This window comes from Brachyhypopomus gauderio, unplaced genomic scaffold (assembly GCF_052324685.1).
Source record: "Brachyhypopomus gauderio isolate BG-103 unplaced genomic scaffold, BGAUD_0.2 sc46, whole genome shotgun sequence".
Lineage (NCBI taxonomy): Eukaryota > Metazoa > Chordata > Actinopteri > Gymnotiformes > Hypopomidae > Brachyhypopomus > Brachyhypopomus gauderio.
In genome coordinates this window covers 2,728,152-2,744,246 of record NW_027506872.1, presented here as the reverse complement: position 1 = coordinate 2,744,246, position 16,095 = coordinate 2,728,152, and the positions used below count along the sequence as shown (strand labels likewise).

Below are 16,095 nucleotides of genomic sequence, written 5' to 3'. Positions count from 1 at the left end.
AAAACCCAACTTTTTTTGCAGCAATTCAATTACACTCAATTATGCAGTTACACAGCTAAATAAGCACCTGTCACATTGCTGAGAGTAACAGGTTAAAGCAAATGAAAGAAAAAACAGCAAAGGCATTTTGTAAGACGGGATTTGATCATTTGGTGAACTCTGTGTAATCACTTTGTGAAAGTCTTGTATAAAAGGGCCATTTTAAACCTCCTCTCTCGCTTATGTCCATACCACCCTGAGAACGCCCGATCTCGTCTGATCTCGGAAGCTAAGCAGGGTCGGGCCTGCTTAGTACTTGGATGGGAGACCGCCTGGGAATACCAGGTGCTGTAAGCTTTTTCTTTGCTCACAAATGGTGACTTTCATGTTTGCTTCTTCTGTCTATTTGTGATTCGTCACTCAGGTTTTTTTTATTATTCTTACCTCTCTATCGCTCTATCTGCCCCCCCCAAAAAAAAACTAGCATGCAGAAACATGCGTCCAGCTAAGAGGAAACGTCGACACGCAGTCTTGGTCCTCTGCAATACTGTGCATGAGCACAGCTGGCGTGCTTAAGTTGTAGCCTCTGTATTTACTCAACGCATGGACGGATAGCTATAGCTAGTTCACCTTATCTTCTTGAAGGAACTCACCGTTGTTCACCTAACCATACAGCCGTATACATATAAATGCCCCATGCAGAGAAACGTTGCATAATTATCCTTCCAAAAAAACCCAACTTTTTTTGCAGCAATTCAATTACACTCAATTATGCAGTTACACAGCTAAATAAGCACCTGTCACATTGCTGAGAGTAACAGGTTAAAGCAAATGAAAGAAAAAACAGCAAAGGCATTGTGTAAGACGCGATTTGATCATTTGGTGAACTCTGTATAATCACTTTGTGAAAGTCTTGTATAAAAGGGTCATTTTAAACCTCCTCACTCGCTTACGGCCATGCCACCCTGAGAACGCCCGATCTCGTCTCATCTCGGAAGCTAAGCAGGGTCGGGCCTGCTTAGTTCTTGGATGGGAGCCCGCCTGGTAATACCAGGTGCTGTAAGCTTTTTCTTTGCTCACAAATGGTGACTTTCATGTTTGCTTCTTCTGTCTATTTGTGATTCGTCACTCAGGTTTTTTTTATTATTCTTACCTCTCTATCGCTCTATCTGCCCCCCCCCCAAAAAAAACTAGCATGCAGAAACATGCGTCCAGCTAAGAGGAAACGTCGACACGCAGGCTTGGTCCTCTGCAATACTGCGCATGAGCACAGCTGGCGTGCTTAAGTTGTAGCCTCTGTATTTACTCAACGCATGGACGGATAGCTATAGCTAGTTCACCTTATCTTCTTGAAGGAACTCACCGTTGTTCACCTAACCATACAGCCGTATACATATAAATGCCCCATGCAGAGAAACGTTGCATAATTATCCCTCCAAAAAAACCCAACTTTTTTTGCAGCAATTCAATTACACTCAATTATGCAGTTACACAGCTAAATAAGCACCTGTCACATTGCTGAGAGTAACAGGTTAAAGCAAATGAAAGAAAAAACAGCAAAGGCATTGTGTAAGACGCGATTTGATCATTTGGTGAACTCTGTATAATCACTTTGTGAAAGTCTTGTATAAAAGGGTCATTTTAAACCTCCTCACTCGCTTACGGCCATGCCACCCTGAGAACGCCCGATCTCGTCTGATCTCGGAAGCTAAGCAGGGTCGGGCCTGCTTAGTTCTTGGATGGGAGCCCGCCTGGTAATACCAGGTGCTGTAAGCTTTTTCTTTGCTCACAAATGGTGACTTTCATGTTTGCTTCTTCTGTCTATTTGTGATTCGTCACTCAGGTTTTTTTTATTATTCTTACCTCTCTATCGCTCTATCTGCCCCCCCCCCAAAAAAAACTAGCATGCAGAAACATGCGTCCAGCTAAGAGGAAACGTCGACACGCAGGCTTGGTCCTCTGCAATACTGCGCATGAGCACAGCTGGCGTGCTTAAGTTGTAGCCTCTGTATTTACTCAACGCATGGACGGATAGCTATAGCTAGTTCACCTTATCTTCTTGAAGGAACTCACCGTTGTTCACCTAACCATACAGCCGTATACATATAAATGCCCCATGCAGAGAAACGTTGCATAATTATCCCTCCAAAAAAACCCAACTTTTTTTGCAGCAATTCAATTACACTCAATTATGCAGTTACACAGCTAAATAAGCACCTGTCACATTGCTGAGAGTAACAGGTTAAAGCAAATGAAAGAAAAAACAGCAAAGGCATTTTGTAAGACGCGATTTGATTATTTGGTGAACTCTGTGTAATCACTTTGTGAAAGTCTTGTATAAAAGGGTCATTTTAAACCTCCTCACTCGCTTACGGCCATGCCACCCTGAGAACGCCCGATCTCGTCTGATCTCGGAAGCTAAGCAGGGTCGGGCCTGCTTAGTACTTGGATGGGAGCCCGCCTGGTAATACCAGGTGCTGTAAGCTTTTTCTTTGCTCACAAATGGTGACTTTCATGTTTGCTTCTTCTGTCTATTTGTGATTCGTCACTCAGGTTTTTTTTATTATTCTTACCTCTCTATCGCTCTATCTGCCCCCCCCCAAAAAAAACTAGCATGCAGAAACATGCGTCCAGCTAAGAGGAAACGTCGACACGCAGGCTTGGTCCTCTGCAATACTGCGCATGAGCACAGCTGGCGTGCTTAAGTTGTAGCCTCTGTATTTACTCAACGCATGGACGGATAGCTATAGCTAGTTCACCTTATCTTCTTGAAGGAACTCACCGTTGTTCACCTAACCATACAGCCGTATACATATAAATGCCCCATGCAGAGAAACGTTGCATAATTATCCCTCCAAAAAAACCCAACTTTTTTTGCAGCAATTCAATTACACTCAATTATGCAGTTACACAGCTAAATAAGCACCTGTCACATTGCTGAGAGTAACAGGTTAAAGCAAATGAAAGAAAAAACAGCAAAGGCATTTTGTAAGACGCGATTTGATCATTTGGTGAACTCTGTGTAATCACTTTGTGAAAGTCTTGTATAAAAGGGTCATTTTAAACCTCCTCTCTCGCTTACGGCCATACCACCCTGAGAACGCCCGATCTCGTCTGATCTCGGAAGCTATGCAGGGTCGGGCCTGGTTAGTACTTGGATGGGAGACCGCCTGGGAATACCAGGTGCTGTAAGCTTTTCCTTTGCTCACAAATGGTGACTTTCATGTTTGCTTCTTCTGTCTATTTGTGATTCGTCACTCAGGTTTTTTTTTTTATTCTTACCTCTCTATCGCTCTATCTGCCCCCACCCCCAAAAAAGAACTAGCATGCAGAAATGTGCGTCCAGCTAAGAGGAAACGTCGACACGCAGGCTTGGTCCTCTGCAATACTGCGCATGCGCACAGCTGGCGTGCTTAAGTTGTAGCCTCTGTATTTACTCAACGCATGGACGGATAGCTATAGCTAGTTCACCTTATCTTCTTGAAGGAACTCACCGTTGTTCACCTAACCATACAGCCGTATACATATAAATGCCCCATGCAGAGAAACGTTGCATAATTATCCCTCCAAAAAAACCCAACTTTTTTTGCAGCAATTCAATTACACTCAATTATGCAGTTACACAGCTAAATAAGCACCTGTCACATTGCTGAGAGTAACAGGTTAAAGCAAATGAAAGAAAAAACAGCAAAGGCATTTTGTAAGACGCGATTTGATCATTTGGTGAACTCTGTGTAATCACTTTGTGAAAGTCTTGTATAAAAGGGCCATTTTAAACCTCCTCTCTCGCTTATGGCCATACCACCCTGAGAACGCCCGATCTCGTCTGATCTCGGAAGCTAAACAGGGTCGGGCTTGCTTAGTACTTGGATGGGAGACCGCCTGGGAATACCAGGTGCTGTAAGCTTTTTCTTTGCTCACAAATGGTGACTTTCATGTTTGCTTCTTCTGTCTATTCGTGATTCGTCACTCAGGTTTTTTTTATTATTCTTACCTCTCTATCGCTCTATCTGCCCCCCCCCAAAAAAAACTAGCATGCAGAAACATGCGTCCAGCTAAGAGGAAACGTCGACACGCAGTCTTGGTCCTCTGCAATACTGTGCATGAGCACAGCTGGCGTGCTTAAGTTGTAGCCTCTGTATTTACTCAACGCATGGACGGATAGCTATAGCTAGTTCACCTTATCTTCTTGAAGGAACTCACCGTTGTTCACCTAACCATACAGCCGTATACATATAAATGCCCCATGCAGAGAAACGTTGCATAATTATCCCTCCAAAAAAACCCAACTTTTTTTGCAGCAATTCAATTACACTCAATTATGCAGTTACACAGCTAAATAAGCACCTGTCACATTGCTGAGAGTAACAGGTTAAAGCAAATGAAAGAAAAAACAGCAAAGGCATTTTGTAAGACGGGATTTGATCATTTGGTGAACTCTGTGTAATCACTTTGTGAAAGTCTTGTATAAAAGGGCCATTTTAAACCTCCTCTCTCGCTTATGTCCATACCACCCTGAGAACGCCCGATCTCGTCTGATCTCGGAAGCTAAGCAGGGTCGGGCCTGCTTAGTACTTGGATGGGAGACCGCCTGGGAATACCAGGTGCTGTAAGCTTTTTCTTTGCTCACAAATGGTGACTTTCATGTTTGCTTCTTCTGTCTATTTGTGATTCGTCACTCAGGTTTTTTTTATTATTCTTACCTCTCTATCGCTCTATCTGCCCCCCCCAAAAAAAAACTAGCATGCAGAAACATGCGTCCAGCTAAGAGGAAACGTCGACACGCAGTCTTGGTCCTCTGCAATACTGTGCATGAGCACAGCTGGCGTGCTTAAGTTGTAGCCTCTGTATTTACTCAACGCATGGACGGATAGCTATAGCTAGTTCACCTTATCTTCTTGAAGGAACTCACCGTTGTTCACCTAACCATACAGCCGTATACATATAAATGCCCCATGCAGAGAAACGTTGCATAATTATCCTTCCAAAAAAACCCAACTTTTTTTGCAGCAATTCAATTACACTCAATTATGCAGTTACACAGCTAAATAAGCACCTGTCACATTGCTGAGAGTAACAGGTTAAAGCAAATGAAAGAAAAAACAGCAAAGGCATTTTGTAAGACGCGATTTGATCATTTGGTGAACTCTGTGTAATCACTTTGTGAAAGTCTTGTATAAAAGGGTCATTTTAAACCTCCTCTCTCGCTTACGGCCATACCACCCTGAGAACGCCCGATCTCGTCTGATCTCGGAAGCTAAGCAGGGTCGGGCCTGGTTAGTACTTGGATGGGAGACCGCCTGGGAATACCAGGTGCTGTAAGCTTTTCCTTTGCTCACAAATGGTGACTTTCATGTTTGCTTCTTCTGTCTATTTGTGATTCGTCACTCAGGTTTTTTTTTTTATTCTTACCTCTCTATCGCTCTATCTGCCCCCCCCCCCCCCCCCCCCCCCCCAAAAAAGAACTAGCATGCAGAAATGTGCGTCCAGCTAAGAGGAAACGTCGACACGCAGGCTTGGTCCTCTGCAATACTGCGCATGCGCACAGCTGGCGTGCTTAAGTTGTAGCCTCTGTATTTACTCAACGCATGGACGGATAGCTATAGCTAGTTCACCTTATCTTCTTGAAGGAACTCACCGTTGTTCACCTAACCATACAGCCGTATACATATAAATGCCCCATGCAGAGAAACGTTGCATAATTATCCCTCCAAAAAAACCCAACTTTTTTTGCAGCAATTCAATTACACTCAATTATGCAGTTACACAGCTAAATAAGCACCTGTCACATTGCTGAGAGTAACAGGTTAAAGCAAATGAAAGAAAAAACAGCAAAGGCATTTTGTAAGACGGGATTTGATCATTTGGTGAACTCTGTGTAATCACTTTGTGAAAGTCTTGTATAAAAGGGCCATTTTAAACCTCCTCTCTCGCTTATGGCCATACCACCCTGAGAACGCCCGATCTCGTCTGATCTCGGAAGCTAAACAGGGTCGGGCTTGCTTAGTACTTGGATGGGAGACCGCCTGGGAATACCAGGTGCTGTAAGCTTTTTCTTTGCTCACAAATGGTGACTTTCATGTTTGCTTCTTCTGTCTATTCGTGATTCATCACTCAGGTTTTTTTTATTATTCTTACCTCTCTATCGCTCTATCTGCCCCCCCCCAAAAAAAACTAGCATGCAGAAACATGCGTCCAGCTAAGAGGAAACGTCGACACGCAGTCTTGGTCCTCTGCAATACTGTGCATGAGCACAGCTGGCGTGCTTAAGTTGTAGCCTCTGTATTTACTCAACGCATGGACGGATAGCTATAGCTAGTTCACCTTATCTTCTTGAAGGAACTCACCGTTGTTCACCTAACCATACAGCCGTATACATATAAATGCCCCATGCAGAGAAACGTTGCATAATTATCCCTCCAAAAAAACCCAACTTTTTTTGCAGCAATTCAATTACACTCAATTATGCAGTTACACAGCTAAATAAGCACCTGTCACATTGCTGAGAGTAACAGGTTAAAGCAAATGAAAGAAAAAACAGCAAAGGCATTTTGTAAGACGGGATTTGATCATTTGGTGAACTCTGTGTAATCACTTTGTGAAAGTCTTGTATAAAAGGGCCATTTTAAACCTCCTCTCTCGCTTATGTCCGTACCACCCTGAGAACGCCCGATCTCGTCTGATCTCGGAAGCTAAGCAGGGTCGGGCCTGCTTAGTACTTGGATGGGAGACCGCCTGGGAATACCAGGTGCTGTAAGCTTTTTCTTTGCTCACAAATGGTGACTTTCATGTTTGCTTCTTCTGTCTATTTGTGATTCGTCACTCAGGTTTTTTTTATTATTCTTACCTCTCTATCGCTCTATCTGCCCCCCCCCAAAAAAAACTAGCATGCAGAAACATGCGTCCAGCTAAGAGGAAACGTCGACACGCAGGCTTGGTCCTCTGCAATACTGCGCATGAGCACAGCTGGCGTGCTTAAGTTGTAGCCTCTGTATTTACTCAACGCATGGACGGATAGCTATAGCTAGTTCACCTTATCTTCTTGAAGGAACTCACCGTTGTTCACCTAACCATACAGCCGTATACATATAAATGCCCCATGCAGAGAAACGTTGCATAATTATCCCTCCAAAAAAACCCAACTTTTTTTGCAGCAATTCAATTACACTCAATTATGCAGTTACACAGCTAAATAAGCACCTGTCACATTGCTGAGAGTAACAGGTTAAAGCAAATGAAAGAAAAAACAGCAAAGGCATTTTGTAAGACGCGATTTGATCATTTGGTGAACTCTGTGTAATCACTTTGTGAAAGTCTTGTATAAAAGGGTCATTTTAAACCTCCTCTCTCGCTTACGGCCATACCACCCTGAGAACGCCCGATCTCGTCTGATCTCGGAAGCTATGCAGGGTCGGGCCTGGTTAGTACTTGGATGGGAGACCGCCTGGGAATACCAGGTGCTGTAAGCTTTTCCTTTGCTCACAAATGGTGACTTTCATGTTTGCTTCTTCTGTCTATTTGTGATTCGTCACTCAGGTTTTTTTTTTTATTCTTACCTCTCTATCGCTCTATCTGCCCCCACCCCCAAAAAAGAACTAGCATGCAGAAATGTGCGTCCAGCTAAGAGGAAACGTCGACACGCAGGCTTGGTCCTCTGCAATACTGCGCATGCGCACAGCTGGCGTGCTTAAGTTGTAGCCTCTGTATTTACTCAACGCATGGACGGATAGCTATAGCTAGTTCACCTTATCTTCTTGAAGGAACTCACCGTTGTTCACCTAACCATACAGCCGTATACATATAAATGCCCCATGCAGAGAAACGTTGCATAATTATCCCTCCAAAAAAACCCAACTTTTTTTGCAGCAATTCAATTACACTCAATTATGCAGTTACACAGCTAAATAAGCACCTGTCACATTGCTGAGAGTAACAGGTTAAAGCAAATGAAAGAAAAAACAGCAAAGGCATTTTGTAAGACGCGATTTGATCATTTGGTGAACTCTGTGTAATCACTTTGTGAAAGTCTTGTATAAAAGGGCCATTTTAAACCTCCTCTCTCGCTTATGGCCATACCACCCTGAGAACGCCCGATCTCGTCTGATCTCGGAAGCTAAACAGGGTCGGGCTTGCTTAGTACTTGGATGGGAGACCGCCTGGGAATACCAGGTGCTGTAAGCTTTTTCTTTGCTCACAAATGGTGACTTTCATGTTTGCTTCTTCTGTCTATTCGTGATTCGTCACTCAGGTTTTTTTTATTATTCTTACCTCTCTATCGCTCTATCTGCCCCCCCCCAAAAAAAACTAGCATGCAGAAACATGCGTCCAGCTAAGAGGAAACGTCGACACGCAGTCTTGGTCCTCTGCAATACTGTGCATGAGCACAGCTGGCGTGCTTAAGTTGTAGCCTCTGTATTTACTCAACGCATGGACGGATAGCTATAGCTAGTTCACCTTATCTTCTTGAAGGAACTCACCGTTGTTCACCTAACCATACAGCCGTATACATATAAATGCCCCATGCAGAGAAACGTTGCATAATTATCCCTCCAAAAAAACCCAACTTTTTTTGCAGCAATTCAATTACACTCAATTATGCAGTTACACAGCTAAATAAGCACCTGTCACATTGCTGAGAGTAACAGGTTAAAGCAAATGAAAGAAAAAACAGCAAAGGCATTTTGTAAGACGGGATTTGATCATTTGGTGAACTCTGTGTAATCACTTTGTGAAAGTCTTGTATAAAAGGGCCATTTTAAACCTCCTCTCTCGCTTATGTCCATACCACCCTGAGAACGCCCGATCTCGTCTGATCTCGGAAGCTAAGCAGGGTCGGGCCTGCTTAGTACTTGGATGGGAGACCGCCTGGGAATACCAGGTGCTGTAAGCTTTTTCTTTGCTCACAAATGGTGACTTTCATGTTTGCTTCTTCTGTCTATTTGTGATTCGTCACTCAGGTTTTTTTTATTATTCTTACCTCTCTATCGCTCTATCTGCCCCCCCCAAAAAAAAACTAGCATGCAGAAACATGCGTCCAGCTAAGAGGAAACGTCGACACGCAGTCTTGGTCCTCTGCAATACTGTGCATGAGCACAGCTGGCGTGCTTAAGTTGTAGCCTCTGTATTTACTCAACGCATGGACGGATAGCTATAGCTAGTTCACCTTATCTTCTTGAAGGAACTCACCGTTGTTCACCTAACCATACAGCCGTATACATATAAATGCCCCATGCAGAGAAACGTTGCATAATTATCCTTCCAAAAAAACCCAACTTTTTTTGCAGCAATTCAATTACACTCAATTATGCAGTTACACAGCTAAATAAGCACCTGTCACATTGCTGAGAGTAACAGGTTAAAGCAAATGAAAGAAAAAACAGCAAAGGCATTTTGTAAGACGCGATTTGATCATTTGGTGAACTCTGTGTAATCACTTTGTGAAAGTCTTGTATAAAAGGGTCATTTTAAACCTCCTCTCTCGCTTACGGCCATACCACCCTGAGAACGCCCGATCTCGTCTGATCTCGGAAGCTAAGCAGGGTCGGGCCTGGTTAGTACTTGGATGGGAGACCGCCTGGGAATACCAGGTGCTGTAAGCTTTTCCTTTGCTCACAAATGGTGACTTTCATGTTTGCTTCTTCTGTCTATTTGTGATTCGTCACTCAGGTTTTTTTTTTTATTCTTACCTCTCTATCGCTCTATCTGCCCCCACCCCCCCCCCCCCCCCCCCCCCCCCCAAAAAAGAACTAGCATGCAGAAATGTGCGTCCAGCTAAGAGGAAACGTCGACACGCAGGCTTGGTCCTCTGCAATACTGCGCATGCGCACAGCTGGCGTGCTTAAGTTGTAGCCTCTGTATTTACTCAACGCATGGACGGATAGCTATAGCTAGTTCACCTTATCTTCTTGAAGGAACTCACCGTTGTTCACCTAACCATACAGCCGTATACATATAAATGCCCCATGCAGAGAAACGTTGCATAATTATCCCTCCAAAAAAACCCAACTTTTTTTGCAGCAATTCAATTACACTCAATTATGCAGTTACACAGCTAAATAAGCACCTGTCACATTGCTGAGAGTAACAGGTTAAAGCAAATGAAAGAAAAAACAGCAAAGGCATTTTGTAAGACGGGATTTGATCATTTGGTGAACTCTGTGTAATCACTTTGTGAAAGTCTTGTATAAAAGGGCCATTTTAAACCTCCTCTCTCGCTTATGGCCATACCACCCTGAGAACGCCCGATCTCGTCTGATCTCGGAAGCTAAACAGGGTCGGGCTTGCTTAGTACTTGGATGGGAGACCGCCTGGGAATACCAGGTGCTGTAAGCTTTTTCTTTGCTCACAAATGGTGACTTTCATGTTTGCTTCTTCTGTCTATTCGTGATTCATCACTCAGGTTTTTTTTATTATTCTTACCTCTCTATCGCTCTATCTGCCCCCCCCCAAAAAAAACTAGCATGCAGAAACATGCGTCCAGCTAAGAGGAAACGTCGACACGCAGTCTTGGTCCTCTGCAATACTGTGCATGAGCACAGCTGGCGTGCTTAAGTTGTAGCCTCTGTATTTACTCAACGCATGGACGGATAGCTATAGCTAGTTCACCTTATCTTCTTGAAGGAACTCACCGTTGTTCACCTAACCATACAGCCGTATACATATAAATGCCCCATGCAGAGAAACGTTGCATAATTATCCCTCCAAAAAAACCCAACTTTTTTTGCAGCAATTCAATTACACTCAATTATGCAGTTACACAGCTAAATAAGCACCTGTCACATTGCTGAGAGTAACAGGTTAAAGCAAATGAAAGAAAAAACAGCAAAGGCATTTTGTAAGACGGGATTTGATCATTTGGTGAACTCTGTGTAATCACTTTGTGAAAGTCTTGTATAAAAGGGCCATTTTAAACCTCCTCTCTCGCTTATGTCCGTACCACCCTGAGAACGCCCGATCTCGTCTGATCTCGGAAGCTAAGCAGGGTCGGGCCTGCTTAGTACTTGGATGGGAGACCGCCTGGGAATACCAGGTGCTGTAAGCTTTTTCTTTGCTCACAAATGGTGACTTTCATGTTTGCTTCTTCTGTCTATTTGTGATTCGTCACTCAGGTTTTTTTTATTATTCTTACCTCTCTATCGCTCTATCTGCCCCCCCCAAAAAAAAACTAGCATGCAGAAACATGCGTCCAGCTAAGAGGAAACGTCGACACGCAGTCTTGGTCCTCTGCAATACTGTGCATGAGCACAGCTGGCGTGCTTAAGTTGTAGCCTCTGTATTTACTCAACGCATGGACGGATAGCTATAGCTAGTTCACCTTATCTTCTTGAAGGAACTCACCGTTGTTCACCTAACCATACAGCCGTATACATATAAATGCCCCATGCAGAGAAACGTTGCATAATTATCCTTCCAAAAAAACCCAACTTTTTTTGCAGCAATTCAATTACACTCAATTATGCAGTTACACAGCTAAATAAGCACCTGTCACATTGCTGAGAGTAACAGGTTAAAGCAAATGAAAGAAAAAACAGCAAAGGCATTGTGTAAGACGCGATTTGATCATTTGGTGAACTCTGTGTAATCACTTTGTGAAAGTCTTGTATAAAAGGGTCATTTTAAACCTCCTCACTCGCTTACGGCCATGCCACCCTGAGAACGCCCGATCTCGTCTGATCTCGGAAGCTAAGCAGGGTCGGGCCTGCTTAGTACTTGGATGGGAGCCCGCCTGGTAATACCAGGTGCTGTAAGCTTTTTCTTTGCTCACAAATGGTGACTTTCATGTTTGCTTATTCTGTCTATTTGTGATTCGTCACTCAGGTTTTTTTTATTATTCTTACCTCTCTATCGCTCTATCTGCCCCCCCCCAAAAAAAACTAGCATGCAGAAACATGCGTCCAGCTAAGAGGAAACGTCGACACGCAGGCTTGGTCCTCTGCAATACTGCGCATGAGCACAGCTGGCGTGCTTAAGTTGTAGCCTCTGTATTTACTCAACGCATGGACGGATAGCTATAGCTAGTTCACCTTATCTTCTTGAAGGAACTCACCGTTGTTCACCTAACCATACAGCCGTATACATATAAATGCCCCATGCAGAGAAACGTTGCATAATTATCCTTCCAAAAAAACCCAACTTTTTTTGCAGCAATTCAATTACACTCAATTATGCAGTTACACAGCTAAATAAGCACCTGTCACATTGCTGAGAGTAACAGGTTAAAGCAAATGAAAGAAAAAACAGCAAAGGCATTTTGTAAGACGCGATTTGATCATTTGGTGAACTCTGTGTAATCACTTTGTGAAAGTCTTGTATAAAAGGGTCATTTTAAACCTCCTCTCTCGCTTACGGCCATACCACCCTGAGAACGCCCGATCTCGTCTGATCTCGGAAGCTAAGCAGGGTCGGGCCTGGTTAGTACTTGGATGGGAGACCGCCTGGGAATACCAGGTGCTGTAAGCTTTTCCTTTGCTCACAAATGGTGACTTTCATGTTTGCTTCTTCTGTCTATTTGTGATTCGTCACTCAGGTTTTTTTTTTTATTCTTACCTCTCTATCGCTCTATCTGCCCCCCCCCCCCCCCCCCAAAAAAAGAACTAGCATGCAGAAATGTGCGTCCAGCTAAGAGGAAACGTCGACACGCAGGCTTGGTCCTCTGCAATACTGCGCATGCGCACAGCTGGCGTGCTTAAGTTGTAGCCTCTGTATTTACTCAACGCATGGACGGATAGCTATAGCTAGTTCACCTTATCTTCTTGAAGGAACTCACCGTTGTTCACCTAACCATACAGCCGTATACATATAAATGCCCCATGCAGAGAAACGTTGCATAATTATCCCTCCAAAAAAACCCAACTTTTTTTGCAGCAATTCAATTACACTCAATTATGCAGTTACACAGCTAAATAAGCACCTGTCACATTGCTGAGAGTAACAGGTTAAAGCAAATGAAAGAAAAAACAGCAAAGGCATTTTGTAAGACGGGATTTGATCATTTGGTGAACTCTGTGTAATCACTTTGTGAAAGTCTTGTATAAAAGGGCCATTTTAAACCTCCTCTCTCGCTTATGGCCATACCACCCTGAGAACGCCCGATCTCGTCTGATCTCGGAAGCTAAACAGGGTCGGGCTTGCTTAGTACTTGGATGGGAGACCGCCTGGGAATACCAGGTGCTGTAAGCTTTTTCTTTGCTCACAAATGGTGACTTTCATGTTTGCTTCTTCTGTCTATTCGTGATTCGTCACTCAGGTTTTTTTTATTATTCTTACCTCTCTATCGCTCTATCTGCCCCCCCCCAAAAAAAACTAGCATGCAGAAACATGCGTCCAGCTAAGAGGAAACGTCGACACGCAGTCTTGGTCCTCTGCAATACTGTGCATGAGCACAGCTGGCGTGCTTAAGTTGTAGCCTCTGTATTTACTCAACGCATGGACGGATAGCTATAGCTAGTTCACCTTATCTTCTTGAAGGAACTCACCGTTGTTCACCTAACCATACAGCCGTATACATATAAATGCCCCATGCAGAGAAACGTTGCATAATTATCCCTCCAAAAAAACCCAACTTTTTTTGCAGCAATTCAATTACACTCAATTATGCAGTTACACAGCTAAATAAGCACCTGTCACATTGCTGAGAGTAACAGGTTAAAGCAAATGAAAGAAAAAACAGCAAAGGCATTTTGTAAGACGGGATTTGATCATTTGGTGAACTCTGTGTAATCACTTTGTGAAAGTCTTGTATAAAAGGGCCATTTTAAACCTCCTCTCTCGCTTATGTCCGTACCACCCTGAGAACGCCCGATCTCGTCTGATCTCGGAAGCTAAGCAGGGTCGGGCCTGCTTAGTACTTGGATGGGAGACCGCCTGGGAATACCAGGTGCTGTAAGCTTTTTCTTTGCTCACAAATGGTGACTTTCATGTTTGCTTCTTCTGTCTATTTGTGATTCGTCACTCAGGTTTTTTTTATTATTCTTACCTCTCTATCGCTCTATCTGCCCCCCCCAAAAAAAAACTAGCATGCAGAAACATGCGTCCAGCTAAGAGGAAACGTCGACACGCAGTCTTGGTCCTCTGCAATACTGTGCATGAGCACAGCTGGCGTGCTTAAGTTGTAGCCTCTGTATTTACTCAACGCATGGACGGATAGCTATAGCTAGTTCACCTTATCTTCTTGAAGGAACTCACCGTTGTTCACCTAACCATACAGCCGTATACATATAAATGCCCCATGCAGAGAAACGTTGCATAATTATCCTTCCAAAAAAACCCAACTTTTTTTGCAGCAATTCAATTACACTCAATTATGCAGTTACACAGCTAAATAAGCACCTGTCACATTGCTGAGAGTAACAGGTTAAAGCAAATGAAAGAAAAAACAGCAAAGGCATTGTGTAAGACGCGATTTGATCATTTGGTGAACTCTGTGTAATCACTTTGTGAAAGTCTTGTATAAAAGGGTCATTTTAAACCTCCTCACTCGCTTACGGCCATGCCACCCTGAGAACGCCCGATCTCGTCTGATCTCGGAAGCTAAGCAGGGTCGGGCCTGCTTAGTACTTGGATGGGAGCCCGCCTGGTAATACCAGGTGCTGTAAGCTTTTTCTTTGCTCACAAATGGTGACTTTCATGTTTGCTTCTTCTGTCTATTTGTGATTCGTCACTCAGGTTTTTTTTATTATTCTTACCTCTCTATCGCTCTATCTGCCCCCCCCCAAAAAAAACTAGCATGCAGAAACATGCGTCCAGCTAAGAGGAAACGTCGACACGCAGGCTTGGTCCTCTGCAATACTGTGCATGAGCACAGCTGGCGTGCTTAAGTTGTAGCCTCTGTATTTACTCAACGCATGGACGGATAGCTATAGCTAGTTCACCTTATCTTCTTGAAGGAACTCACCGTTGTTCACCTAACCATACAGCCGTATACATATAAATGCCCCATGCAGAGAAACGTTGCATAATTATCCCTCCAAAAAAACCCAACTTTTTTTGCAGCAATTCAATTACACTCAATTATGCAGTTACACAGCTAAATAAGCACCTGTCACATTGCTGAGAGTAACAGGTTAAAGCAAATGAAAGAAAAAACAGCAAAGGCATTTTGTAAGACGGGATTTGATCATTTGGTGAACTCTGTGTAATCACTTTGTGAAAGTCTTGTATAAAAGGGCCATTTTAAACCTCCTCTCTCGCTTATGGCCATACCACCCTGAGAACGCCCGATCTCGTCTGATCTCGGAAGCTAAACAGGGTCGGGCTTGCTTAGTACTTGGATGGGAGACCGCCTGGGAATACCAGGTGCTGTAAGCTTTTTCTTTGCTCACAAATGGTGACTTTCATGTTTGCTTCTTCTGTCTATTTGTGATTCGTCACTCAGGTTTTTTTTATTATTCTTACCTCTCTATCGCTCTATCTGCCCCCCCCCAAAAAAAACTAGCATGCAGAAACATGCGTCCAGCTAAGAGGAAACGTCGACACGCAGGCTTGGTCCTCTGCAATACTGCGCATGAGCACAGCTGGCGTGCTTAAGTTGTAGCCTCTGTATTTACTCAACGCATGGACGGATAGCTATAGCTAGTTCACCTTATCTTCTTGAAGGAACTCACCGTTGTTCACCTAACCATACAGCCGTATACATATAAATGCCCCATGCAGAGAAACGTTGCATAATTATCCCTCCAAAAAAACCCAACTTTTTTTGCAGCAATTCAATTACACTCAATTATGCAGTTACACAGCTAAATAAGCACCTGTCACATTGCTGAGAGTAACAGGTTAAAGCAAATGAAAGAAAAAACAGCAAAGGCATTTTGTAAGACGGGATTTGATCATTTGGTGAACTCTGTGTAATCACTTTGTGAAAGTCTTGTATAAAAGGGCCATTTTAAACCTCCTCTCTCGCTTATGGCCATACCACCCTGAGAACGCCCGATCTCGTCTGATCTCGGAAGCTAAACAGGGTCGGGCTTGCTTAGTACTTGGATGGGAGACCGCCTGGGAATACCAGGTGCTGTAAGCTTTTTCTTTGCTCACAAATGGTGACTTTCATGTTTGCTTCTTCTGTCTATTCGTGATTCGTCACTCAGGTTTTTTTTATTATTCTTACCTCTCTATCGCTCT

General features: G+C 43.5%; 21 non-coding genes and 2 pseudogenes across 21 annotated transcripts; all 23 read left to right on the top strand.

The window, feature by feature from the left end:
* The first annotated feature begins 217 nt into the window (after positions 1-217).
* LOC143487310 (5S ribosomal RNA) lies at positions 218-336 on the top strand. Its single transcript, XR_013124118.1, has one exon. It is a non-coding gene; the product is annotated as a 5S ribosomal RNA (ribosomal RNA).
* A 590-nt stretch (positions 337-926) lies between these two features.
* On the top strand, positions 927-1,045 carry LOC143487480 (5S ribosomal RNA; annotated as a pseudogene).
* A 591-nt stretch (positions 1,046-1,636) lies between these two features.
* LOC143487475 (5S ribosomal RNA) lies at positions 1,637-1,755 on the top strand (annotated as a pseudogene).
* A 591-nt stretch (positions 1,756-2,346) lies between these two features.
* LOC143487440 (5S ribosomal RNA) lies at positions 2,347-2,465 on the top strand. The gene has a single exon (XR_013124244.1). It is a non-coding gene; the product is annotated as a 5S ribosomal RNA (ribosomal RNA).
* Positions 2,466-3,055: 590 nt separating this feature from the next.
* On the top strand, positions 3,056-3,174 carry LOC143487181 (5S ribosomal RNA). The gene has a single exon (XR_013123992.1). It is a non-coding gene; the product is annotated as a 5S ribosomal RNA (ribosomal RNA).
* Positions 3,175-3,767: 593 nt separating this feature from the next.
* On the top strand, positions 3,768-3,886 carry LOC143487277 (5S ribosomal RNA). The gene has a single exon (XR_013124086.1). It is a non-coding gene; the product is annotated as a 5S ribosomal RNA (ribosomal RNA).
* A 590-nt stretch (positions 3,887-4,476) lies between these two features.
* LOC143487308 (5S ribosomal RNA) lies at positions 4,477-4,595 on the top strand. The gene has a single exon (XR_013124116.1). It is a non-coding gene; the product is annotated as a 5S ribosomal RNA (ribosomal RNA).
* Positions 4,596-5,185: 590 nt separating this feature from the next.
* LOC143487413 (5S ribosomal RNA) lies at positions 5,186-5,304 on the top strand. Its single transcript, XR_013124217.1, has one exon. It is a non-coding gene; the product is annotated as a 5S ribosomal RNA (ribosomal RNA).
* Positions 5,305-5,911: 607 nt separating this feature from the next.
* Positions 5,912-6,030, top strand: LOC143487276 (5S ribosomal RNA). The gene has a single exon (XR_013124085.1). It is a non-coding gene; the product is annotated as a 5S ribosomal RNA (ribosomal RNA).
* Positions 6,031-6,620: 590 nt separating this feature from the next.
* On the top strand, positions 6,621-6,739 carry LOC143487385 (5S ribosomal RNA). The gene has a single exon (XR_013124191.1). It is a non-coding gene; the product is annotated as a 5S ribosomal RNA (ribosomal RNA).
* A 590-nt stretch (positions 6,740-7,329) lies between these two features.
* LOC143487180 (5S ribosomal RNA) lies at positions 7,330-7,448 on the top strand. Its single transcript, XR_013123991.1, has one exon. It is a non-coding gene; the product is annotated as a 5S ribosomal RNA (ribosomal RNA).
* Positions 7,449-8,041: 593 nt separating this feature from the next.
* LOC143487274 (5S ribosomal RNA) lies at positions 8,042-8,160 on the top strand. Its single transcript, XR_013124083.1, has one exon. It is a non-coding gene; the product is annotated as a 5S ribosomal RNA (ribosomal RNA).
* A 590-nt stretch (positions 8,161-8,750) lies between these two features.
* Positions 8,751-8,869, top strand: LOC143487307 (5S ribosomal RNA). The gene has a single exon (XR_013124115.1). It is a non-coding gene; the product is annotated as a 5S ribosomal RNA (ribosomal RNA).
* Positions 8,870-9,459: 590 nt separating this feature from the next.
* On the top strand, positions 9,460-9,578 carry LOC143487401 (5S ribosomal RNA). Its single transcript, XR_013124206.1, has one exon. It is a non-coding gene; the product is annotated as a 5S ribosomal RNA (ribosomal RNA).
* A 614-nt stretch (positions 9,579-10,192) lies between these two features.
* Positions 10,193-10,311, top strand: LOC143487273 (5S ribosomal RNA). Its single transcript, XR_013124082.1, has one exon. It is a non-coding gene; the product is annotated as a 5S ribosomal RNA (ribosomal RNA).
* A 590-nt stretch (positions 10,312-10,901) lies between these two features.
* On the top strand, positions 10,902-11,020 carry LOC143487384 (5S ribosomal RNA). The gene has a single exon (XR_013124190.1). It is a non-coding gene; the product is annotated as a 5S ribosomal RNA (ribosomal RNA).
* A 590-nt stretch (positions 11,021-11,610) lies between these two features.
* On the top strand, positions 11,611-11,729 carry LOC143487438 (5S ribosomal RNA). The gene has a single exon (XR_013124243.1). It is a non-coding gene; the product is annotated as a 5S ribosomal RNA (ribosomal RNA).
* A 590-nt stretch (positions 11,730-12,319) lies between these two features.
* Positions 12,320-12,438, top strand: LOC143487389 (5S ribosomal RNA). Its single transcript, XR_013124195.1, has one exon. It is a non-coding gene; the product is annotated as a 5S ribosomal RNA (ribosomal RNA).
* Positions 12,439-13,039: 601 nt separating this feature from the next.
* LOC143487272 (5S ribosomal RNA) lies at positions 13,040-13,158 on the top strand. The gene has a single exon (XR_013124081.1). It is a non-coding gene; the product is annotated as a 5S ribosomal RNA (ribosomal RNA).
* A 590-nt stretch (positions 13,159-13,748) lies between these two features.
* LOC143487383 (5S ribosomal RNA) lies at positions 13,749-13,867 on the top strand. The gene has a single exon (XR_013124189.1). It is a non-coding gene; the product is annotated as a 5S ribosomal RNA (ribosomal RNA).
* Positions 13,868-14,457: 590 nt separating this feature from the next.
* LOC143487437 (5S ribosomal RNA) lies at positions 14,458-14,576 on the top strand. Its single transcript, XR_013124242.1, has one exon. It is a non-coding gene; the product is annotated as a 5S ribosomal RNA (ribosomal RNA).
* Positions 14,577-15,166: 590 nt separating this feature from the next.
* On the top strand, positions 15,167-15,285 carry LOC143487271 (5S ribosomal RNA). Its single transcript, XR_013124080.1, has one exon. It is a non-coding gene; the product is annotated as a 5S ribosomal RNA (ribosomal RNA).
* Positions 15,286-15,875: 590 nt separating this feature from the next.
* Positions 15,876-15,994, top strand: LOC143487270 (5S ribosomal RNA). Its single transcript, XR_013124079.1, has one exon. It is a non-coding gene; the product is annotated as a 5S ribosomal RNA (ribosomal RNA).
* The last annotated feature ends 101 nt before the right edge of the window (positions 15,995-16,095 follow it).